Raw genomic sequence first — 26,528 nt, 5'->3', positions numbered from 1 at the left:
TACTTTAAGCAGCTGTAAGCCAGATATTTCGTATAGTGTCAAGTTGTTAATTAGAATGAGATTCAATTCTTGTTTTAAGATTTTATTGTAATAGAAAAGGTGAGATGACTCGCAAATCATAAGATCCAGTGACTGCTACTGAAATATTGATTGAAATAGTGCCAGATACAAAAGTCAATAGGACCTGCTTCTGGTCCCTAATAGGACCCTTGCCATGAATGTGAATTTATGAACATCAGTTTTTTTTTCACATGACCAGTAGGTCTGTGGTGACTCTATTTAGTGAGTCTGTTACATGTATTAAGTGATGTAAATGCATGTGCAAGTGTCCAGTATTATCCAGTATTATCTGGTACAGAGCAGGAGTTCAGTAAGAGATTGTTGAATTGAAATAATACTAGAGAAGAGGACTTAGAGGAGGGAGAGATTGCAAGTGTTTGAGTGGATCCAAAAGGGCTTTGTGGAAGATGCAGCATTTACCATAGGTCAGAATGGTGATTCTGCAGGGGAAGAACCTTCCAAATTACTCTTTTTATCCTTAGTGTTCTACAATTAGACTGTGCTTCATATATATTGAATGAATGGATTCTGAAGGATGGGCAGGAATCTGGAGGGTTGAGTTGTACTTGGAGACAGGACATTCCAGACTGAGGGCACAGCATGGATGTGAACAGGTGCAGCTCTTGCTGAAAGAGCAATAATTTGATCAGAGTGCAGGAAAGTAGCAGAAGTAGAGGAAAATGCAAGCTGGGAATATTATGTGGGTCTTTAAAGGGTTTCCAGTGTTGCCGGAGACCCGGGTTCAGTCTCTGGGTCGGGAAGATCCCCTGGAGAAGGGAATGGCAACCCACTCCAGTATTCTTGCCTGGAGAATCTCAGGGACAGAAGAGCCTGGTGGGCTACAGTTCTTGGGATCACAAAGAGTCAGATATGACTGAGCAACTAACAGTGTTAGAGTGGGGAGTTTGTACTTAATTCAGTCACTATTTTTAAACAAAAAAAATTTTTTTTATTGTTTATTTTGGGCTGCACTGGGTCTCTGTTGCTGCCCATGGGTTTTCTCTAGCTGCAGCGAGCCGGAGCGAGTCTTTGTGGTGCAGGGGCTTCTCTTTGTGGCGGCTTCTCTTGCTGCAGAGCATGGGCTCTAGAGCTCAAGCTTCAACAGTTGTGGCTCATGGGCTCTGAATTGTGGGCTTCAGTAGTTGTGGTGCATGGGTTCAGCTGCTCTGCGGATTGTGGGGTCTTCCTGGACCAGAGATCGAACCCATGTCCCCTGCATTGGCAGGTGGGTTCTTAACCACTGGACCACCAGGGAAGTCCCACGTTCACCCTAGTTACTCTTTAACTTCTCTGTCTCCAGTCAAATTTGGGGGAAGGGATATTTTTTTGTCATGCTTTCTTGGTTATTGAAAATTCACCATTATAATTGTCAACTCTTGTGCTTCTGCTTTTTGTTGGCAGGGTTATAAGTAGTCTTTGGTAGAGATAAAGGGAAACAATTTGTATATGTTAAAGAAAACAGATATAAAGAAACCGGTATGAGAAAGGAATAGGGAGGCAGTTAAGATTTTTTTTTTATTATGTTCAAACTTTGTCTTTTCTTAAATACTCTGCTAAACTTTAATAACTTTAAAGCTTTTAAAAAAATCATAAATTCAAATCGGAGAAGCCAAATTATTCCCCCTAAATGGAAGAATTCATGATGTTTGGATGAATTGGCACTCTGATTATAACCAGCAATCAAGGAATCAAATGTATATAAACCTATGATTTTCCCAATATTCTAGATGGTTTCAAGGAATTATGTAAAGCAGTTTATAGCTTGCGTCAGCCATGTCCATAGCTTATTTCATAATTAGATGTTATGTTTCAAATAGTAGTGTCTCCCAGAGAGGTAATACTAAGGCACAGAAACAGCCGGGAGTGTACTGAGGTCCCCAAAGGAGGGGAGGACCATGGAGGGGGTGCTGAAGACAGACCTGACTATGTTATCTCATTGCTTTGCATCTGATCTCACTTGTAAGTGCACAACGATTGTGGGCACCATTATGAAAGAAGGTGCTGCCCATTATGTTTAATGGTCATTGTGTTCTACACATGATTTGGCCAAACTGAGTTATCATTGCTTGGACATTTCTTACATCTCTTTTGAGATATTTGGCACTTCCACCTGCTTTCAGTTGTATTGCTTGGCATGCGGTGTCCTTTGCCCTAGTCCTTTGCCTGAGTCTTTGTAACAACATGCAATTCAACTTCCTTCACCTCTTGTTTAAATCTCATTAAAAAATCTGAGCATTGCTTTGCAAAAAGACAAAGAATTATGGTCACTTTCCCAAAGATAAATATTTATTTCACTGACATAAAATTTATCCTCCAACTCCATTTCCATACCTTTCTTTTTACAAAATGACTTTTTTGTTTTGATGTCAAATCAATATAATCTGTTAAAAATGCCAATAAAAATGCCAATTAAATTCAATGCCAACTATCAACAAAGTTCAGCTAAAGGGACAGTCATAGCAGTGTGAACAGCTATGACCAAGTTGTGCACATGCAATCATGCCATGATAGCACCTTCATGGAAGGCAATCATAAGACCCCGTTGATTATAAAACACAGTCTCAATTTAGAGATGTTAAAATACAAAGAGACTGTACATTTTAGGAGTAATGAAATACACTTATTTTAAAACATGCCAGGGACCAGTCTATCTCTTACTGAAGTATTGCCTCTATCACTAAAGACTAAATTAGTTAAGCCACATCCTGTGTGGTTCTGGTTTCTTGAAGTGTACTAACACATGTCCCCAAACTATAATGTACATTTGGTGACTGCAGTCATCTCACCAAAGGCTCTTCCAGGAGGGAGGCTGAAGCACTGAGTACCCATGCTCCTGAACTCTCTTTCCCAAGCTGAGAGGCATGTTTGCCTTGGCTCTCTTCCACCCATATTATGCCCAGTTAGGAGTTTGTTTAATGGATGATTTCATGCTTCTCTCTGACTTCTCATCTGATTTACTTCTTCTTTCTTCTTCTTTTTATTTTTTTAATTGAAGGATAATTGCTTTACAGAATTTTGTTGTTTTCTGTCAAACCTCAACATGACTCAGCCATAGGTATCCATATATCCCCTCCCTTTGAACCTCCCCATTCCACCCCTCCAGGTTGATACAGAGCCCCTGTTTGAGTTCCCTGAGACATACAGCAAATTTCCATTGGCTGTCTGTTTTACATATAGTAATGCAAGTTTCCGTGTTACTCTCTCCATATGTCTCACCCTCTCCTCCCCTCTCCCCATGTCCGTTAGTCTGTTCTCTATGTCTGTTTCTCCACTGCTGCCCTGAAAATAAATTCCTTGGTACCGTCTTTCTAGATTCCATATATATGTGTTAGTATATGATATTTATCTTTCTCTTTCTGACTTACTTCACTCTGTATAATAGGCTCTAGGTTCATCCACCTCATTAAAACTACATCAAATGCGTTCTTTTTTATGGCTGAGTAATACTCCATTGTGTATGTGTACCACAACTTCTTTATCCATTCATCTGTAGATGGACATCTAGATTGCTTACATGTTCTAGCTACTGTAAATAGTGCTGCAGTGAACATTGGGGTACATGTGTCTTTTTCAATTTTGGTTTCCTTAGGGTATATGTCTAGGAGTGGGATTGCTGGTTTTTTTGCTAGTTTTTTTTAAGGATTCTCCCTACCGTCTTCCATAGTGGCTGTATCAATTTACATTCTCACCAACAGTGCAAGAGGGTTCCCTTTTCCCCACATTTCTCTCCAGCATTTATTGTTTGTAGACTTTTTGATGATAGCCATTCTGACTGACGTGAGGTGATATCTCATGATTAACTTCTTGATGGTCTTATTTACTAAAGCATGTCTTTTCATAGACACACAGGAAAGCATGTGTTGAAATCATGTAATTTGCTCACCTTGGGCCAGTTTCATTCATACTACTCTGAACATGCTCATTTCAGGCATCACTGTACTAAGGATCACACCCCACAATAGATGTGTGGGAAACCTGCCCGAAGAAATCAGTCTGTCAGTCTCTGTCATCCAGGCTGAAGGTTGATAGATACATCTGTTTTAGCAGCTTCACTTTGAATTGAACAGATTCCAAACTTTCCTCTCAGTACTCTTCCTAGAGTTTAACCTCTGAAAATGATTATTTCATTGCTGATTATTTGAAAGATGAATAGATTTGAGTTTTACCCTAGCCATTTTTCTCTAGTCTCTTACTGGTAAAAGAGTTACTGAGTAGGAAGTTGTGAAAGAGGATCAAGAAAAGCCTAGTAAACAGAAAGTCCTGAAAAGTCTGTGAGAGATGATGTGTAAGGAAAACACAGCGGAGGCTTTGCTTTCTGGCAGCCAAGGTCACTGAAGCACAAAGCAGACGACTGCAGCTTAGAACTGGATACACTGATCCTCTGCATGTTCTCTTGGGGTGGAAGGGTCCTGGATTCCTGTTTTTGATCTTATGTCTGTTACTATCTCTGGAGGATGTTTCTGTTCTCATCTGCTTGCTGCATGTGGGCTTATGGCTGATTAGATGATGACATGTGATCATGTTTAAAGCACCAACTGCAATGTACAGCAAAAGTTAGACAAATCTTCCTACTACTTACATTTCATGATAATCTAATCTATCCAGTACACTCTCACATTTTTGACTAAGCGTTTATGGAACTGATACGATTAACCAGCCTTTGCTTTTTTTATATTAAGAAAACTCCCAAAATGTAAATTTAAGTGTAAAAGCTATTTGGTAGAGAAAAAGACTTACTTTCAGAAGGAAATTCTTAAATCAGTGAGATTTCTTAGAAACAAAATGAGTGCTTTAAAACTTTAATATTTCTTCTTCGAAAAGAAATCTTCTAGGAAGTTGCTGTTTACAAACAATATTGGCATAGACTGTCTTTTCAAACTTTTAGAAACCAGATTTACTAAATCTCAGTAGGTCAAAGGACAACACTCTTTGGAATCATTTAAAATTTTGATTTTAGGGTACTTGAACATTTGAATGGGAATAAATGTTATTATTTGTTAGGTAGATGGCCTGAATTTTTTTTAATTGAGTCTTTGGGGGTGATAAAAATATTTTATATCATGTGGTAGTTGTATGATTATAAACGTTTGTCAAAACTCACTGAATTGTACTCTTAAAATTGATGACTTTTATGGTATGTAAATTATGTTTCAAAAGTGCTGACCAAAAAAATATTTTGGTAATTTCAAGAAAGGGAGTTTCTATGGATAAACTATGACACCAAGGTCATAGATGGCAACAGAAATGATTTATTTTAATCAGAAGTCAAATGTAATGAAACTAGTAAGAAAAATGATTTTACATATTTATTATATTTCCCAGTATGTTTGAGTTCTTTCCCCAGTGACATTATAATCATTTGTATGTCTAGAGGTGAAGTGCAATGGGAATGAGGGAGTGGGTGGTAGGTGTGCCTCACAGAAAAGGAACAAGAATGAAGAAGGTCATTCGGTAGAAACTGGGGACAATTATTCCTTCTACTTCTTTCAATTCACTTACTGATATTATGTGCATATAATAAACATTTAATATATTTTGAAAGAATCATGTGTTAAAATTGTAATATTGAAGAAATAGTTAACCAAAAATTGCTATTATTATATAACTACTGGTTCTTTAAAATTGGTTTTACATGCTTAAAATAACCTGAGTGCAAAATCATAGCTTAGCTAAATCAATCACTTATTTCAGCTGTATAAATGTTCTTGAAAATGATGGCTGAATTGATGCTCTTTGAGAGATTACTATTGATTACTACTCCTCTTAAAATGATTGAATTGATTATGCCATGCTTTGTCAATTAATGGAACACCATTTACCTTAATTTTCAACTACTAATTTAATAATATATAATGGTTTTATTTGGGCAATTGTGTGCTCTCTAATCTGTTTTTATTTAGACCTTAACTAAGCAGGATGGACAGGGAGGCCTGGTGTGCTGCGGTTCATGGGGTTGCAAAGAGTCAGACACAACTGAGCAACCGAACTGAACTGAGCTGAAGCAGGTTATTACTTTGTATTATCTCTCTGGAGGAAGTTTTCTTTCTTACCCATTTAAAAATAAAATATACCTACCAAGCATGGCCGTTTATAAAAATAGATGGAAAAAAATTCATCCATGGGCTTACTATTCAGTGATAATCGCTGCTGTTGTTTTAGTGGTTTCTTTCAGTCTTTTGTCCCCCTCTGCCCAGCTGGGATTTTTCTTTGTCTTGGTTTCGAGTTTTTACTTCTCTGTGAACTCTCTGTGTAAAACTCTGTGTTCGTTTTCTGGTGATTGTTTACTTCTACAACATGCATTTTTACATGGTAGTTCTGTTCACAAATGTGTTTTTAGTGGTAACATTCAATTTAAAATATACTATACTTTGGGCTTCCCTTGTGGCTCAGCTGGTAAAGAATCCGCCTGCAATTTGGGAGACCTGGGTTCAATCCCTGGGTTGGGAAGATCCTCTGAAGAAAAGAAAAGCTACCTATTCCAGTATTCTGGCCTGGAGAATTCCATGGACTGTATAGTCCATGGGGTCACAAAGAGTCAGATATGACTGAGCGACTTTCACTTCACATACTTTACTTCCCTGATGGTTCCACTTTCTTAAACTTTATTATGCATAATTAGTTTGAGAAATCCATTGCTTTTCTTTTTTTTTTTTAAGATTTTTTTTTTTTGATGTGGACCATTTTAAAGCTTTCATTAAATTTGTTACAACATTGCTTCTGTTTCATGTTTTGGTTTTTCGGCTCTGAGGCATGTGAGATCTTAGCTCCCCAACCCCACTACTGAAGGTGAAGTCCCAACCACTGAATGGCTAGGAAAGTGCCACATTGCTTTTTGATGGAAGGAATTTTTATTTGCTTCAACTTTTATATTATAACTTTAAAGCAGCAGGTAAGCTACTGAATTGTATAACAATTAAGATTTAAGTTCAAACAACTGGATTTTAAATAATCTCGGATGATTATATAATAAAAAAGAGGTGTTCTTAATTACACTTTTAAAATATTTCCTTTAGATTTTTAATGATTTAATGATTTGCATACATTTTAGTGGAAAACTTAGGTCTTATGTATAATACACCATCTTCTTGATGTCTTTTGATTTGCTTCTTATTTTAAGTGGCCATAAAAATCTAATATGTTGTATTATTTGTGTTTGTGATAATCTAGCCTCGGGCTTTGAGATTCTCGCTTAAGATGAGGCCCTTGATTTACCATTTTTACACATCTTGTGTGTTTCCTACTCCTTAGTCCACTCCAGTTGACAGCTCAAAACCACTTCCTCTTTGAAGTTTGCCTCATTTCCTGTCCATTCATTTCCCTGGCTTTGGTTGGCAGGTGTTATTTATTTAAAACCTTAACAACAAATATATATAGATTTTTTTTTTCTGGCCCTGGGTAACTGAGACAAGACTTTCATCTCTTTCCCTCCTAAAGGAAGTTCCTTCAATCTGGAAATTATTTTTGATTATATTTGGTTAAAAAACTTTTTTGGGGGTTATTGTTTAGTGGTGTTTTATTTGTTTGTTTGTTTATCTGGAGATTTTTAAAGAGCCTGTGACTCACAGAAGGCATTGTGTGTACAGATATGTTTTGTACTCATTACCTAGGATGTTTGCAGAATTTCCCCCTCCCCAGGGAGTCAGTATGCAGCTGTGCTTTATTTCTCACCTGTTGCCATTACCCAAATATAGACAAGCCCAAAGCACCATAGAAAGCCTTCATGGAAAACAGCAGGACAGATGACAGAGGAACTCACTTCTTTTCTTCCTAAAGGTCTCTCTTTTAAAATTATTTCCACCATAAATTTGTTTTTCCAAGAAGCTGTGAATTTCTAATATACTGTTTAAACTTGATCCCCCTCCCGCCTCTCTTTCACACTAAGTGGGATTAAATCACCTAAGTATTGTCGTTCAGTTGCTCAGTCGTGTCTGATTCTTTGTGACCCCATGGACTACCGCATGCCAGTCTTCCCTGTCCTTCACCATCTCCTGGAGTTTGCTCAAACTCATGTCCACTGAGTAGATGATACCATCCAACCATCTCATCCTCTGTTGCCTCCTTCTCCTCCTACCCTCAGTCCTTCCCAGCATCAAGGGTCTTTAGGACTGGCCAAAAAGTTCATTCGTGTTTTTCTCTAAGAACTTTCAGAAAAACCCCAATGAACTTTTTGGCCAACCCAATATTTTGGTGTCACCCAAGCATAGTCTTAATGTAAATTTCCACGTCACAACTTTCTTTATAAATATGTAGCTTTCTTTGACGATTTGTTCCCAGTGGAACAGTAGACTTCAGATCAGATTTGGGGAAAAAGAATAAAATGCTCCTCTGTGAGCTCCTCCTCTGGAGCCCCAGGCTGCTGGGAGCAAATGAGATGAATTCATCAGGAGGCCACCACAGTCCAGTATGTGCCAGCTATCTAAACACTTAAGATTACTGATTTTTTTTTTTTTTACAATTTGTCTCATACTAAATCCTTATATAGCTAAACAATTTGCTTTCAGATGACTCTTTCTGACAAATTATTATTTAATGAAGGCTTCCTGGTTCTCTAATGAAGGAAAAATAAACCCATAGCTTGTAAGAAAGAGAACAGTTTTGGAATGGCACTTTCTAAAGAATTCTAGAGGTACTTACAAGTCTAAATATTGGTGTGAATATTCCATTTGTTTGCCAAATTAATTTTCTACCTGCTTTCTCCTTCGTGTTATGGTGGTGGATGTTGGGAAGATGGGGAGAAAATGCATTCAATATAAAGCTAATATTTACAATACCAATTCCCCAGATATCTGTTGAGGCATACTACATGCCTGGTAGTAACCTTTCTAGGTTCTCAGGGCTTTTCACTGAGCTGCTGTGCTGGTGAGAGAGGAAAAAATGAGAGTGAAAGTTGTTCAGTTGTGTCCAACTCTTTGCGACCCCATGGATTATACAGTCCACGGAATTCTCCAGGCCAGAATACTGGAGTGGGTAGCCTTTCCCTTCTCCAGGGGATCTTCCCAACCCAGGGATCAAACCCAGGTCTCCCACACTGCAAGTGGATTCTTTACCAGCTGAGCTATGAGGGAATCCTGGTGAGAGGGGGGATGTACACAGTTCACTACACTAGAGTGTGCTGCAGTGGAAAAGGGCAAACTGGGGGTTCAGCTTGGGTTGTAAATATACAAGAGGGAGAAATTAATTCCGACTGAAGTGCTAGATGAAGGGAAGTCAGGAGATGCTTCAGGGTACATTTCCAATTTGAGGATGTTTGGGAGTGTGGGCCTATGGATAAGAGCAAATGGTCGAGGCACAGGGTCAGAGATACGCATGCCCCAACAACAGGGCAGTGCACGCCGCGCTCTGTGGATAGAAGACAGCCTGGAGAGGTGGGCTGGGGACAACTTGAGAAGAGCCTGAAGAGCCCAAGATAGTTTATACCAGGGGCGGGATCTGATCAGTCATGCACTTTTCATGATATTACCTTTGCTGGTGGTGTGAAGCACAGATTTGAAAAGGGAGAGGTCAGAGGGAGGAAACAAGATAGGAACCCAGGAATTTTCCTTGCCAGAGATGAGAGTCTGGATAATCCTTGATAGGAGGGCTGAGACTGAGAGCAGTTTCTGAGATCAAATGGGCAGGATTTAATGTCTGTGACACCAAAGAGGGAAAAGATGACTTGAGATTTCTACTGCAGGCACCCAGGTTGTGGTGGATTTGTTAAGTGAGAGAGGAAGCAAATTTGAAGTGCCTCTACCAACATCCAAAAGGTGTGTTTAGGAGACAGCTGGAAATATATAGCAGTGTTCAGGAGAGGGTGGGATGATGGACACACACATGGGAGTCATCAAGGTGTGTGCCCTGTGGGTTGGGGTTGTGTTTCTAAGGGGGAAAGTGGCTGATTGAGAAGGACATAAGAGGTGATGGATCTGGAAGCAGATTTTTTTGCTTTGGTTTGTTTTTGTTTCAGGACTTGAGCACATTTGTGGGCTTCGAGGTAAAAACCAGTGGAGAGGAAGATAATGATAATCCAAGAAAAAGGATATAGTTTATGGGGTAAGAGTTTGAAGGAAGAAGTTGGGAATGTCTTCCTTTGAGACAGGCAGGAAGGAAGAAAGTATATTTGACTATGAGATGAACTTGGAAGTGGATAGGAGAGAATTAACACAAGTTATCTCTATTTTCTTAAAACAGGAAGTCTGAGAGTAAAGGAAATTGGAGGAGGGAGTAAGGATACTGATGAAGAGGCAATAGCTGCTGTGGAGAGCAGACGAGGCGATGGTGGTGGTGGTTTAGTTGCTAAGTCGTGTCTGACTCTTGCAACCCTGTGGACTGTAGCCTGCCAGGCTCCTCTGCTGTGGAATTCTCCAGGCAAGAATACTGGAGTGGGTTTCCATTTCCTTCTCCAGGGGATCTCCCCGACCCAGGGATTGAACCTGAGTCTCCTGCATCACAGGCAGATTCTTTACCAACTGAGATATGAGGGAAGCCCCAAAGAGGCAATAACCACTGATAAGAAAATGTTTGCTGAACACTAATGAGTCCAAACCAGACCGGAGCTCATTTTTTTGTGTGCTGAAGCTAAATGTGCATGGCTTTGTGATGTCCTCTGTACTGCTGGGAAGCCTGAAAGAAGCAGATGGGAAAATGGGCAGAAGAGTTGATCCAGGGCTACACATGGATGCAACAGATTTTTTTTTTTTTTAATTTTATTTTATTTTTAAACTTTACATAACTGTATGGATGCAACAGATTTTTGAAGTTAGTTAGGGGTAAGGACGGAGAAAGCAATGGCAACCTACTCCAGTACTCTTGCCTGGAAAATCCCATGGACAGAGGAGCCTGGGAGGCTGCAGTCCATGGGGTTGCTAGAAGACTGAGCAACTTCACTTTCACTTTTCCCTTTCATGCATTGGAGAAGGAAATGGCAACCCACTCCAGTGTTCTTGCCTGGAGAATCCCAGGGACAGGGGAGCCTGGTGGGCTGCCGTCTATGGGGTCGCACAGAGTTGGACACAACTGAAGCGACTTAGCAGCAGCAGCAGCAGCAGCAGGGGTAAGGATATAAAAGATACTCTTGACTGTGATATTAGAGTGGTATCCCAGAGCTCTAGGACAGGTAGTGCAGGAAGCTGAGCTTGGAGGCAGCTAGAGGTTGGGAGAATCAGGAGGGGCAAGTGTCTGAGGGGCCAGAGGTGAATAGTAAAATATTCAGTTTAAAGGAAAAAAGAGAAGGACTTCCCTGGCAGTCCAGTGGTTAAGATTTCACCTTCCAATGCAGGGGGAGCACGGGTTTAGTCTCTTTTTGGGAGCTAAGATCCCACATGCTTTGAGGCCAAAAAAACCAAAAAGAAAAAAAGCCCAATCCTATAACACATAAGCAATATTGTAGCACAGTCAATAAAGATTTTTAAAATGGTCCACATCAAGAAATAAAAGAGAGAGAAGAGTATGAATGAGGAAGAAGGAGGAGAGGATGTTGTGGGCAAAAGTGTAGTGTTTTCACCCTTACCTAGTTCATTCATATGTTCATTCATTCAGTAAAAATATTTTTGTTATTATTATACAAAATATTTATACTTTATTATATTAGATGGAACAAAAAACCCCCAATCTTGGAAATTAAAAATTTTACTTAAAAAATTCCTCATTTTAAAGCTTTAGACCAAATTATATATAATTTGGTTTTTAACATAAATCAATGATTTAAAAGGGATAAAGAATAATTAATGAATTGCTCTACACTTTTTCTCATAGCTAGGTTTTCTTCCATCTACTGTAGTAGTAAAAGTTGAAATTTGCAGTTAGCCTAATGCTGTAATATACACAATATTTTACAATAAAATGAAATTAAAATGAAAATTCAAGTGAAGTTCCCAACCTGAGTTTCTTTTAGCTTTACACATATATATTTATTTACCTCACCGTAGCTTTCTTCTTTCCCTAATTACCATCTTTTATTCCCGTTTCCATGTATCCAGTGTAAAGCAGACCCAAAGGCATCTATTTATGAGATTCCAGATCTGTCTGCTTGGTGAGAAGAACCCACAGAGGCATAACAGACACATTTATTAGCTGATGATGTTTCTGCTTCTACAAGTAACAAACTTTTCTGTACTGTTTGTATCTTTTATTAGGAGAGCTTCAAGTACTCTAAAAGAATGTCGTTATGTTCTCTTAAGGAATCTAAATGAGCAGATTAATTCCACGTATGCAACTTGGGTATGCTCACAGATTTCTGGAACTATATTGAAATTTCAGAATTCCCTGTGGTGGTTATATAATGTACTCCTTGAAGCAGCAGCAGATCTAGGACTGAACTAGAATGCAACCCATTTGCCAAAAAGCCATCTTTTAATCCTACTGAGATCCTTCTTTTCTCTGTTTCATGAAGTTAACAGCTTTGACATTAAAGAAGCTTTTTGTTATAAAAGATTTTTCTTTCTGCCTCTCTCCCCATCCCTTTTTTGCATCTGTTTTTCAAATTATCTGGGTGTGATAATGACACGTTAACAGTTTTCTCTTACCTCCCTATTCCAACTTCCTCCACCAAATTCCAAAATAATTTATCTCATCAAATAAAATCAAGATCATCCAGCCTTAAAGCAATCCATTAAGAGATCCTTGGCTTATATTGTTCTAGTCCTTTCTTTTTTTTAAATAGAGAAAATTGCATGTGACTACTTTTTAAAAAAATGGTGGTAAGAGTTACATAATATAAAACATACGTTTAACTGTACAGTTCAGTGGCACCAAGTACATTCACGTGGCTGTGCAACTCCCACACTCATCCATCTCCCGAATCTTACCTTTCTAAACTGAAACTCTGTCCCCACTGAACACCATGTCTCGATTCTCCTTCCCCAACACCTGCCCCCAGGCATCTCCCAATGTACTTTCTGACTTATGAATCTGACTACTCTAGGTACCTTTTGTAATCTATTCCTTTCCATTACAACAAAGGAAAACTGATAAAGTGCCCTCAGCCTTCTGGAATATCCCCCACCCCTAGAAGCACTACACTGTCTTATCATATGTCAGAGAGCCTTGAATTGGGTACTGTAGGGGAGGGGAAAAAAAAAACACTTTCCTCTACTGGCTTAAATTCAGTGGCTGGATTTGTGATTGAAAGTACAAAATCTCTAGCTTTTTCTTGAGTACATTCTGATTCAGTAGGTCTGAGGTAGGAAATGGAATTTTTTTAAAAAAATCAGGCAGCCGAAGAGAATCCTATGACCAGAGAGATGAAGGAAAGCACTGAGATAGGTGGTTTTTATCCCCCGTTTGAGATGAAGATATGAAGGTTTTCTAGAGTCACACCACTCAGCATGGTAGTCACTAGCCATGGTTGTTAAAGTTAACTACAAGTCATGAAGTATTATTCAGTTTCTCCGTCACACTAGCCACACATTTCAAGTAAATCAACAGCCTCATGTGACTAGCAGCTATTGTACTACATAGAGCAGAGGTGGGATATCTTCATCATGGCAATATTGTCTGTTAAATGAGACTGCCCCAGAGATAAAGTAACTTGCCTACAATCATATAACTAAGTTATGGAACCAAATTAATGGGTATTTGGATGCACACCTCTCAGAATTTTTGACCATTGTAAGTCCAGCCTTGTTCAGGAGGATCTGCTCAGTTTGGAGACTGAGCCAGCTTTCTCCAGAGATATCTGAAACCCCAGAAGTCTCTCATTTTGGGTGTTGGTTCTGAAACCAAATGAGCCCTCTGAGTGCTTGGTGTAAAACCTCAAATGGTGACATAGCTGGGGGACTGCGGACAGATGACAGCCTACTATGATTGCACAGTAAGTCAACTCTGCATCCATGGGAGCAGTCCACCTCTGATCTACATTCAGTCAGCCACAGAAGTCCATCTTATCCAAGATAGAATCTCCTTTTAAAATGTTTCCCTTTTGCCAAGTGGAAGTAACAGTTTCTCTTCTCATATCTAGACAGTGCTTCATGTACTCACATGCTTCAATTATAAGTCAGTGATTTGGATTTAGGAAATGATTTGGATTTTTTTTTCTTGTTGTAGAAACAATGTTATAACTGTTAGCTTAGTTACCAGCTGGCCAACAAAAATCTGCAATGATGCAAAGAAATGATGCACCTGAATAGTAATGAGGAAGTAGAAACACAGTTATATATGACTGCCATTTACCACTCTTCTTTTGTGAGATTATACCATGTACATTCTAATATACATTCTTTCTTTAAAATTTACTTATTTTTAATTGAAGGTTAATTGTTTTACAATATCATGCTGGTTTCTGCCATATATCAACACAAATCAGGCATGGTATACAGATATTCCCTCCCTCTTGACCCTCCCTCCCACCTCCCCGCCTCTGATATACATTCTTGCACAAAAGGCACATATACAATGATTCTTTAGCACGTTCCTTATACTAGACAGAGGAAACTAAGTATCAACAGTAGAGGACTGAATAAACCGGTGGTTCTAAACTTCGCGGAATAAACCGGTGGTTCTAAACTTCGCTGTGCATCAGATTTACTTGGAGGACTTTCCAAAACACAGATTGCTGAGCCCCACCTCCAGAATTTCTAATTCAGTAGGTCTGGGCTGGTCCTGAAATCTGCATTTCTAACGAGTTTTAAAGTGATGCTGATGAGGCTGGTTTAGGGCCCACACTTCAAGAAGCATCAAATTAAACAACTGGTTCATCCATATAGTGAAATACCGTGTGCTGTGCTGTGCTTAGTCGCTCAGTCGTGTCTGACTCTTCATGATCCCACGGGCTGTAGCCTGCCAAGCTTCTCTGTTGATGGAATTCTCCAGGCCAGAATACTGGAGTGGGTAGCCTTTTCCTTCTCCAGGGGATCTTCCTAACCCAGGGATGGAACCCAGGTCTCCCACATTGCAGGCGGATTCTTTACCATCTGAGCTTCCAGGAAAGCCCATGCACAGGTTTAAAAAAGGAATGAGGACACTTTCTGTGTACTAGTATTGAAAAGTTTTCAGTATATGCTGTTACATGAAAAGCAAGTTTCAAAACAGTGTATAAATATGCTACACTGCATATTTATAACCTTTGTGTAATAAATTGTTAAAAATAAGAATATATACATACATACATGCACAGGAAAGATGTATTAGAAACTAGTAAAAGTTATTGCATTTAAGAGATAGGCAGAAATGGAATGGACAAGAATGAGTCCATGAGGGAGGAATGAGGGAGGAATATATCTCAAAGTATACCTCTTTTTATTTTGTTTTTGAACTACTTGAATATTGTCATTCATTGTTCAGTTGCTAAGTTATGTCTGACTCTTTGAGACCCCATGGACTGCAGCATGCCAGGCTTCCTTATCCTTCGCTACCTCCCAGAGTTTGCTCAAACTCATGTCCATTGAGTCGGTGATGCTATCTAACCATCTCATCCTCTACCGCCCCCTTTTTCCTCTTGCCCTTAATCTTTCCCATCTTGAATACTTGAATATTACCTATTTAATTAAACACAATTAAAAATAAAATGAATGAAAGATAAAGAAATCATTCAAGGTCAATGATTCCCAATAGGGGCTGGAAGAGCCATTTCACAATTTTTAATGGCATTTCTTCAAATATTTGCTACTAATTATTGAGGGCTTATAATGTACCAGGCACTTTGCCAGGTGTTTCACATGAATTATTCCTTTGATTCTTAGAATTCTATTTCTGAGATGTGCAGGATTCAAAACAACTCAATTTCTACTTTCTCCTGAACTATACGCATTTCTTCTCTGCTTTAATGTCCACATCTGTAAAATAGGTATAAAAGTTAATAACATAGGTATACAATTCAATAGCATAAAGGGTTTAGGATGCTAACTATTATTATTTCCTTAGAGCTAGTATACTTCTTTGAAACGTGGCTTTAGCTCTTCCTGTCCACTTCCATCAGCACCTTGCTATCATACCTTCTGCACTTAGGAGGGTGGAGCAAACCCTCCTATGGGTCTCTCCAGGCTCAAGGGTCTCATTTTGGGAGATATCTAGCTGTACAACAGTAGGGCCCTACACCTCCATATAGTGTCTAAGGTAGTGGAAAGTCTGTAGCTGATAAATTCTCACCATCTCTACTCACTGAAAACCTAAAAACTCTTAAAGGGTCCAACCAAATATTCCTCCTTCATGAAGCTAGAAACCATGTTTTTGATGCTTTTCTTTTAATGCTCCTCATTGCCTTATGTCATGGTCTTTTGAATATAACTATGGGTGCTCCTTAGCAGCAGCAGCAGCTCCTGGAGAAGGAAATAGCCCCTACTCTGGTATTCTTGGCTGGGAAATCCCTTGGACAGAGGAGCATGGTGGGTTGCAGTCCATGGAGTCGCAAGAGTTGGACATAATGTGTAAACAACAACAATAGCAACAACACCTGTCATTTCTTTTTTCTAGGTTGTATGCTCCTTGACCTCATGGACTCTTGCTTGACTTTAACAGTTGTTGAACTTGGAAAAGACCTTAAATGTAAAAGGAGCTAATTATTTGTTGGATTGCATTGGAGAGCCAATTGCAAGTGTAAAATGCAATTACTCTTTAGCCTGCTTTGGCATTAGCACCACAATGTCTACCCCCATTTTTTTGAAGTTATTCTGCATTTCAGATTTTGTTTTCATCTATTGTCTGCCAGCCCCCCATATCATATTATTCTATTAAAATAGAAAAATTAGGAGAAAGCACTATATACTGTAGTATTGATATTTCTATTGTATTGAATACCTATTTCCATGGAAACTGCTTTCAATACCGAATTTTCCTAGATCTTTTAATTAAGAAAAGAATACATTGAAGTGGCTACAAAAATTATTTTAAAATGAAGAGTTTTGAGAAAATGTACAGGGATTCAAACTGAATAACACTAATTTAATGAACTCTTAATGAATCACAAATCTTAGAGTTTTAATTTGATAATGAACTAATTATAGGTGGGGTGAAAATGCAAATTTATTCTATCCATATATTTTCCAGATCTGTTGAGCAGGAGCATAAAAACATTTTCTAAACTGATATAGCTCATTTGATTTAATTCCCACATAGAATTAAAATGTGACTTCATGTTGGGATTTAATCAGCTTTAGAGTGTGAACTGTGTGTGAAGTGTGAATGAGAATTTTTAAACTTTTGGCAGAAGATATGATTGAGTATATAGAAAATCCAAGATAATTTAAAGATAAATTAAGAGTTTAAAAAAGTTCCTGGATATAGGTCAAACATATAAAAGTTGAGCTAGTAATAACCAATTAGAAAATGTAAGAGAAAAAAGATTCTATTCATTAAATAGCAAGAAAAGTCTATTTGAAATTGGGATTTAGAAATAAATCTAACAAAGATGTGCAAAAAACTTTATGAATAAAAGTGACAAAATATTATCAAAGAACATTAAAGAAGACTTTAATAAATGAAGAATTATGCCATGCTAATGAGAGGGAACAGAGCTTCTGCCTAGGATAGTCACAATATGAGGTGTCTAGTCAAGGTTCTGCATCCCAGGAAAGAACAGCTTTCTTGTAGGGATACTAGGGCCTTCCCTGGTGGCTCAGTCGGTAAAGAATCCACCTGCAGTGCAGGAGACTTGGGTTCGATTCCCGGTTGGGAAGATCCCGTGGCGAAGAAGATGGCTAGAATACTGGAGTGGATACTCCAGTGAGTATTCCAGTATTAGGCCTAGTAAATCCCATGGTCAGAGGAGCCTGGTGGGCTACAGTCCATGGGGTCGCAAAGAATCTGACGCAACTAAACAATAACAACAAATAGAGAAGAGACAAGAGAAACGAGAAACTATGTTGAGGACATTTCAGATATCCTATGGATGATGGGGTTGGTCCATAGCAGTACCTTTTAACCTTGATTTGGTACAAAACAGACTCTTAGTCAGTAGACAAGAAGATCTACCTAATTAGTGCATTTCCCAGGAAGCTGTATGGTATTAGCCAGCAGAGACAGCAGCTTTAATTGAGACAGTGATACCACTTAATTGGAACACCTTAATGAGATTAAGGGGTACTCAGATAAGGTCAACTTGTTTTCCCTGTGCCCAGAGCTTTGCTGGATCTCTGCCTTCTGGCTGGCAACTCCTGCCAATTGGATATAGCTGAGCCAAATGCTTTTACTGTCCTTCATAAATCACTTAAGGGAATATTTTAAATACAGACTCCATGCATTTCAGAGAGTATTCTGAAACACATTGGCATGCAGATTCTACTGATAAATTAAGAACTCATTACACTGAAGCCCTAGATATTTGCATTGCTTTTAACACGTTGACCCAACAGTTTAATATACATTAAATGAAATAAATTGATAATTGTGCTGGGACTCAGTAATGTATTTCAATTGATTATATCTATATTAGTCAGGGTGAGAGAGAGAGACAGGAGAGATGTTTTAAATAAGAAATTTGACTCACTGCGATTCTGGAGGCTGACAGGTCCCAAGGTCTGAGGTCAGAGAACCAGAGCTGATGGTGGAGCTCCAGTCTGAAAGTCAGCCTTGAGAGCCAGGAAGAGGTGATGTTTCAATGTAAGGCCTGTTGCTACTGCTGCTAAGTCGCTTCAGTCGTGTCCGACTGTGTGACCCCATAGACGAAAGCCCATCAGGCTTCCCCGTCCTTGGGATTCTCCAGGCAAGAACACTGGAGTGGGTTGCCATTTCCTTCTCCAATGCATGAAAGTGAAAAGTGAAAGGGAAGTCGCTCAGTCGTGTCCGACTCTTAGCGACCCCATGGACCGCAGCTTACCAGGCTCCTCCGCCCATGGGATTTTCCAGGCAAGAGTACTGGAGTTGGGTGCCATTGCCTTCTCCGAATGTAAGGCCAGGGGCTGGCAAAGACCAGTGTCCCAGCTCAAGATCGTCGGGCTGGAGGAAATTGCCTCTTACTCAGCCTTTTTGTTATATTCAGGTCTTTAAATGAATGGATGAGGCCTACTTACATTGGGGAGGACAATGTTCATGACTCAGTTCACTCAGTTTAGTATTTACAGATACCTTATCCAGAAGCACTCTCAAAGGCACCCTCCTGAATGATGTTTGAACATATACCTGGACATCTCACAGCCCACTAAAGCTGACACATAAAATTAACCATAACAACATCTTTTTACCTCAATTTAAGATCATTTCACAAAGCTTCATGACAATGTGGTTTTTATTACAAAAGAGTACTTATATTCCTCCATTAGTCGAAATGAAATGCTTGAATTCCTCCATAAAAATCAGTGTAGTATTATTAGAGAGAAAAACTCTGCTTAAAAACATTGACAAAGATTTTTGTAAATTTTCATGTGTGCTATTACTTACTAGTTTTGTGATCATGGGTCAATTAATTTCTTGATCTGAAAATAGGAAAAGGTTGGAAATGACTGTTATGATCCCTTCCACCTCTAGAAGTCTGTAACCTTTGGTCTTTTCATCAATGTATGGAAGTTGAAATGTGGTTGACCTTGGCATGTCCGTACTACTGTCCAAATGAATTCAAATCCCTTTTGTTGGGTGAAAGGTAGTCTCAGTTTTCTATAGTTTTATGTCATATTTCATCCCTTTGGTAGCTAGTTTAGAACAAGTGAATTACCTGTGAGGCTTGGCCTCCAAGCAGAACTAATTTTATAAGGTTTTACCATGTTTATTAAGCACCATGAGAACTCACTTTATGGAAGAGCAATTCCAATAGAAAAATGGATGATTTAAATAACCTAGTACTAAATATATATAACCTGGTGCTGTCTCAATAGTACTGTTGGGGTTTTCGGTGGAGTTTTTCTGTTTCTGTTTTTAGAACATCACATGCAATAGCTTTCAGTTAATTTTTCACTGGTATACATTACTCAAGAATTTTCAAATTTAGTGATTAACTGATACACTGGCTGGCAATCGTTAGGTTGGCAAAAAAGCAAAATTGGAAGTGTTTGAGCTATCATCAAGAAAATTGTGTTCAGAGGACCCAGTGCTTGACTGAATCAAGTGGACAGGAGTCAGAACCATTTTGGCAGTTTTGAAATTCATGTGAGGTTAAGAAAGAGCATGCTAAAATAATTTTCCATAATGAGTACTTGATCTGCCTTGTAAATAGTTTCAAAAAATCATGAATGTTGAAAATGTTGAATAGTTTGCAAAGTTTTCCTGAACTTTCTGAAACCTACCAATGCCACCTTTAATTTTCTAGCAGAGTCCACTCCTTGTTGTTACCTATCTTTTCAGACTAACAAAACGCAAGCATATCTGTGTCTCAGACATAGTTTTCTACCATCTTTTTTTACATTAATGGCATAGATTCTTGAAGAGAAGAAGTAAAACCTGTAGCAGAAGGCATTTCAGGCAAAAATCATTCTGTCCAGGAAGAAGAAAAATGGAATAAACTAAAAAATAAAGGACATAGTTAGGAAAAAAACCAGAATCTGGACAAGACACCAGAGAACCTTCTGGAAGGGGAATCACTTAGTGATTCCTAAGCTTGTTGCCTGGTTAAAGTCTGGCCTGACTTCTTTTAATGTGCATGCTGTGTTTATTTGTATGGTTGAAATCTCAAAGAAAATATTATTTTCAGGATTTGGGAATAATCTGAGAGACTCTGATAAAATATGTGCATAAAATTAATAACCATAATTAGACTCAAAAAGAGCAAAGGGAATTTTCATTTTTTTGGTTTCTGCATTTTAGTTTTATATTTTTTTCAAGGTTGCTTAATGGGTGAAATATTAGTATTCTTCCTAAATTCATAATTTTATGATGCTTTCTGAAAAAGTTGCTAGGTCAGATTGGCTTAATATTCTTTTTTTTTTATTTTTTTTATTTTTAAACTTTACAAAATTGTATTAGTTTTGCCAAATATTGAAATGAATCCACCACAGGTATACATGTGTTCCCCATCCTGAACCCTCCTCCCTCCTCCCTCCCCATACCATCCCTCTGGGTCGTCCCAGTGCACTAGCCCCAAGCATCCAGTATTGTGCATTGAACCTGGACTGGCAACTCGTTTCATACATGATATTTTACAATTCTTTTTCACACTCTTTCCTCTCCTTTTTGTTAAAAAAAAAAAAAATAGCCAATCTGCAACTTCCTTAGGGGAGATTAGATAGTTTAGAGATGTGGCAAAATAAACAAGATTCATTCTCATCAAATGTGTCATGAGGAAATTGGAGGCATGTTGTGAAGTAATGGCAAAATAATCTTGAAAATTTCCAAGCACTTTTCCCAAATGAAATGGAAGAAAATTTAAAGTTATCATCCATCTAATTATGGTTAAAAATAAATGTGTGCCAGTCATCAAGACAGTATGGTACTGGCACAAAGACAGAAATATAGATCAATGGAACAAAATAGAAAGCCCAGAGATAAATCCACGCACCTATGGACACCTTATCTTTGACAAAGGAGGCAAGAATATACAATGGATTAAAGACAATCTCTTACACAAGTGGTGCTGGGAAATCTGGTCAACCACTTGTAAAAGAATGAAACTAGAACACTTTCTAACACCATACACAAAAATAAACTCAAAATGGATTAAAGAAATAAACGTAAGACCAGAAACTATAAAACTCCTAGAGGAGAACATACGCAAAACACTCTCCGACATAAATCATAGCATGATCCTCTATGACCCACCTCCCAGAATATTGGAAATAAAAGCAAAAATAAACCAATGGGACCTAATTAAACTTAAAAGCTTCTGCACAACAAAGGAAACTATAAGCAAGGTGAAAAGACAGCCTTCAGAATGGGAGAGAATAACAGCAAATGAAGCAACTGACGAACAACTAATCTCAAAAATATGCAAGCAACTCCTGCAGCTCAAGTCCAGAAAAATAAATGACCCAATCAAAAAATGGGCCAAAGAACTAAATAGACATTTCTCCAAAGAAGACATACAGATGGCTAACAAACACATGAAAAGATGCTCAACATCACTCATTATCAGAGAAATGCAAATCAAAACCACTATGAGGTACCATCTCATGCCAGTCAGAATGGCTGCGATCCAAAAGTCTACAAGCAATAAATGCTGGAGAGGGTGTGGAGAAAAGGGAACCCTCTTACACTGTTGGTGGGAATGCAAACTAGTACAGCCACTATGGAGAACAGTGTGGAGATTCCTTAAAAAACTGGAAATAGAACTGCCTTATGACCCAGCAATCCCACTACTGGGCATACACACCGAGGAAATCAGAATTGAAAGAGACACATGTACCCCAATGTTCATCGCAGCACTATTTATAATAGCCAGGACATGGAAGCAACCTAGATGTCCATCAGCAGACGAATGGATAAGAAAGCTGTGGTACATATACACAATGGAGTATTACTCAGCCATTAAAAAGAATACATTTGAATCAGTTCTAATGAGGTGGATGAAACTGGAGCCGATTATACAGAGTGAAGTAAGCCAGAAAGAAAAACACCAATACAGTATACTAACGCATATATATGGAATTTAGAAAGATGGTAACAATAACCCTGTATGCGAGACAGCAAAAGAGACACAGATGTATAGAACAGACTTTTGGACTCAGTGGGAGAGGGAGAGGGTCGGATGATTTGGGAGAATGGCATTGAAACATGTATAATATCATATACGAAGTGAGTCGCCAGTCCAGGTTCGATGCAGGATACTGGATGCTTGGGGCTGGTGCACTGGGATGACCCAGAGGGATGGTACGGGGAGGTAGGTGGGAGGGAGGTTCAGGATGGGGAACACGTGTACACCCATGGTGGATTCATGTGGATGTATGGCAAAACCAATACAATATTGTAAAGTAATTAACCTCCAATTAAAATAAATAAATTTATATTAAAAAAAGAATAAATGTGTGCGTACAAGTATGGGCATATATTTATTTTTCTAACACTATGATTGATTTCTTTCTCTAAAAAAGAGGAAACCAGACTTAAGATTCTACAGGTTCTGAAAAACTATTCTCTGGAATAGCTGACTACAGTAGGGTTTTTATTTTTCCATAGAGTAAGGTAGTGGGGGATTGTAACTTTTAAAATGGTAGCATTAAGGGCTTCCATGGTGGCTCAGATGGTAAAGCATCTGCCTGCAATACAGAAGACCCAGGTTCAATCCCTGAGTTAGAAAGATACCCTGGAGAAGGAAATGGCAGCCCACTCCAGTATTCTTGCCTGAAAAATTCCATTGACAGAGGAACCTGGTGGGCTACAGTCCATGAGGTCGCAAAGAGTCAGACATGACTGAGCGACTTCACTTTCACTTTCCTCCCATAGATAGCCCCTCTCATTTCTCTCATACTAACCTGTTGAAGTATTGTTCTACTAAATAGTATTGTTCTACTACGTATACAGTGCACATGGAAACCTTAATTTAGTTCAGTGGCTGTGATCATTTGTAGAAAATACTGCTTTCACTTCTGCCTCACCAACTGGTGTTGGTGCCTGACCCCTTATCCAGCATCTGTTTATACATGTGGATTCATTGAATGCCTTTAATGGGCTCAGCTTTGTGGCCATATTAAAGATATGGTGCCTGCTTTTAGAATAGGGATTGGAGGAAAAAAAAGTGAAAGTCTTTAACAGTCCAAGGGCAAGTATACTCAGAATTGAGAATTTCTATGAGTGTCAGTTTTGGAAATGAGGAAACTATTCTATTAGTTGTGCCTAAGTATATCTGCTTTCTATCCATACTCCGGGGAGGGTCCTAGCAAGACTCATATGTTTAATGTAAGCTCTTGAGAATGCAAATATGTGTTTCTCTTCTGAATAACTGAAGTAAATCACAGAGAACTTAAGTTAGTCTATGTGTCTCATTTCTAACTCAGAGTAGAGTTTCTGCCAGGTAGGATACAGGGACCTGCTGGCATCAATGCTGCCCGTGAAGAATTTTTGTATTAGAGTCTAAGAAAACCTTCCACTCAAGTTCCAATAATAAATGTGCTTAAAAGATAAAACATCATTTAGTTCCATTATGGAGAATCCAATTTATCCCAGTTCTCTAAGGCATTTCCTAGAAGAAAGAGAAAGTCCTTGGGCATTATTCTGTGTAATTAGCTTTTTGCACCTTGCATTGTGAATTGGGATTTCTGATTTCTTCCCCCTACGGTGCAAAGTGATGGTGCTTAGAAACCTGAAACTAAAGCATATGTTATAATTCATTAGTATTTTAAACTTTTATAATCTGAGAAACTCTGGGGCAAATAATAGATTTATTATACTCTGTTTTATAAATATTAAAAATATTTTATTTTCAGAGGGACTTTTTTCATTCTCCCAAATTAATCTTCACTTGAAACCTCAACAGGTCATACAAAAGTGTGCCAAAGGCCTAGTTAACCCTTTTCTCATTCCTGAATTTGCCTCAGTTTCCAGGAAACAGCCACCTTGTTCAAAGGAACTTTTTTTTTTTAATTTCTGTATTTTTCTGTTTCAAGTAACAATAGAAATGTAACACTGAAAATTGTGATTTGGGAGGGTAATACAGGAAAAACCAAAGGTGGAGTGTTAAGTAAATAAAACTAGATATAAAATGTTATAATCTCAACTATTTAAAAAATAACTGAAAAAAGGTAAGAAGGAGATATAGCAAAAGTAATGTTTGGGTTTTCTATATCTTACTGTAACTCCTGAGCTACTTTTCTCAAAGTAATTGAAAAAGGATGGAATATGAATATTTCAGAGAAGATATTTTAATATACCATAGTTGTTTTGATCCTGGGAATGATGGAGGAACTAGGAATAATCCACAAGAAACAATATCTATCAAGGAAGAAAGCTATTGATAAAGGATAGAGTTGAGATAAACTACTTCAAGACTAGAATGTTGATAAAGAACCTTCTAGAATGAGAATATATACAAATCTGTCAGGCTCTTCAGACTTCATATAAGTTTTATCTAGGCCCTTGTATATTTCCCATTTCTGTAAACTGGTCAAGAAAAACACACAAACCAAGAAAAGCTTTTGTTTTCACGTAATTCCCCATATATAATTTCAGGGACAAAACTGATATAAAAGCTTAAACAGAATTAACCCATAAGAGCCAGATTTGAAACAAAAGAATTATGCTATGAGAGTGCAGTTTTTAAAAGTCGCTTTATTCTTTTAAATGAATATATCATTATATGTGGCTGATATAATGAATATATCATTATATATAAGTGGTTGGATAGCATCACTGACTCAATGGATGTGAACTTGGGCAAACTCTGGGAGATAGTGAGGTACAGGCAGGCCTGGTGTCCATGGGGTTGCAAAGAGTCGGACACAACTGAGCGACTGAACAACAACAATCATTATATACATACTCACAAAATTTACATAGCTTATGTGATACTGTTAACAAACTGGTACATCACACATAGAGAACAGCTCAGCAGTCTGCTCACAATGTTAAAAACCACCACCAACAAAAAAACCCTTACAGAAGGACAGGATTTATTAAACATAATCTGTACTGAAGTCATAAGCACTATCTTTCTCTTCGGTCATTTTATCCAAGACAAAGATGGTGTAGGCTGCTCAGCTGCTTGAGACTTCTCAGGTAGTGCCTTGCGGGCCTCTTCAGGAGGGGACATGTCTGAGCTTTTTTTTAATCACCTTCCTCGTCAACACTTTCCTGGTCAGTGTTGACATCTTCATAATCCTACCCCTGCCCCTGCTTCTGCTTTTCTGTTTCAGCAATTCTTCAGGTATGTCCTTTTCCTCTGTTACTCCATTGACTAGACCCAACAACTGGAAAAGGTTGCTACTGGCTAACCGAGGGCCCCTCACGGATTGCATGCTGTGTAAGAGTACGTGTGTGTTTGTGTATGTGTGCGTGCATGCGTGTGTGTGTTCAGTCATGTCCAACTCTTTGCAATCCCATGGAGCCCTGCCAGGCTCCTCTGTCCATGGGATTTCCTAAGCAAGAATGCTGGAATGGGTAGCCATTTCCTACTCCAGGTTACCTTCCTGACCCAGGAAGCTTGTGTAAGGATACGTACTTTTAATAATAAGTAGTCAAACTGAGAGCTGCACCTTACTCCTTTCTTAGGGTACTGGCATAGATTTCATGATTCTGATGCACTGTAATTTACTTTACTCAAATATTTACTTAGCTATTCTTTCATTCATTCAACAAATATTTGCTGAGTACACAAATAAAAGTATATACTTGGAGGAGAGATATGTTATATTTAAACAGCTGTAGCAAAAGTGGTGTATTTTTCGGAGAATACAAAAGAAGGTGAGTGTATCCAGCTGGGGAGAGCCGGAAAGTTTTCTTCTTGGGTTGGCATTCCCACCTGGGCTTGGAGTAAGGGAGAAGGAGGGGTGAAGGCATGGCCATGTACTGGAGATGAGAAGCGTTAGTTTGAGTAGGAGAGGTGGGAAGTAAAAGAGAGCTGGAGCCAGATCACAGGGCCTTTGGTGCCAGTCTGGGTGATTACTCTTCTAGGCAATGGGGAACTGTTGAATGTTTTTATGAAGGAATTAACATGGTCTTGCAACAACATGTCAAATGAAACTTGTCAAGCCGGGATAGAGAGG

At 38.6% G+C, this 26,528-nt stretch overlaps 1 protein-coding gene and 1 long non-coding RNA gene across 2 annotated transcripts in view; both read left to right on the top strand.

Moving 5' to 3' along the window:
• NIBAN1 (niban apoptosis regulator 1) overlaps positions 1–26,528 on the top strand; it is a 188,273-nt gene that overhangs the window by 43,108 nt on the left and 118,637 nt on the right. The window lies entirely within an intron of this gene.
• Positions 10,778–12,926, top strand: LOC129653355 (uncharacterized). The gene is made up of 3 exons (XR_008715077.1): positions 10,778–11,092; positions 12,018–12,070; positions 12,174–12,926. It is a non-coding gene; the product is annotated as an uncharacterized LOC129653355 (long non-coding RNA).

The sequence above is a fragment of the Bubalus kerabau genome, chromosome 5 (assembly GCF_029407905.1).
Source record: "Bubalus kerabau isolate K-KA32 ecotype Philippines breed swamp buffalo chromosome 5, PCC_UOA_SB_1v2, whole genome shotgun sequence".
Lineage (NCBI taxonomy): Eukaryota > Metazoa > Chordata > Mammalia > Artiodactyla > Bovidae > Bubalus > Bubalus kerabau.
This window is presented reverse-complemented; position numbering and strand designations above follow the sequence as displayed.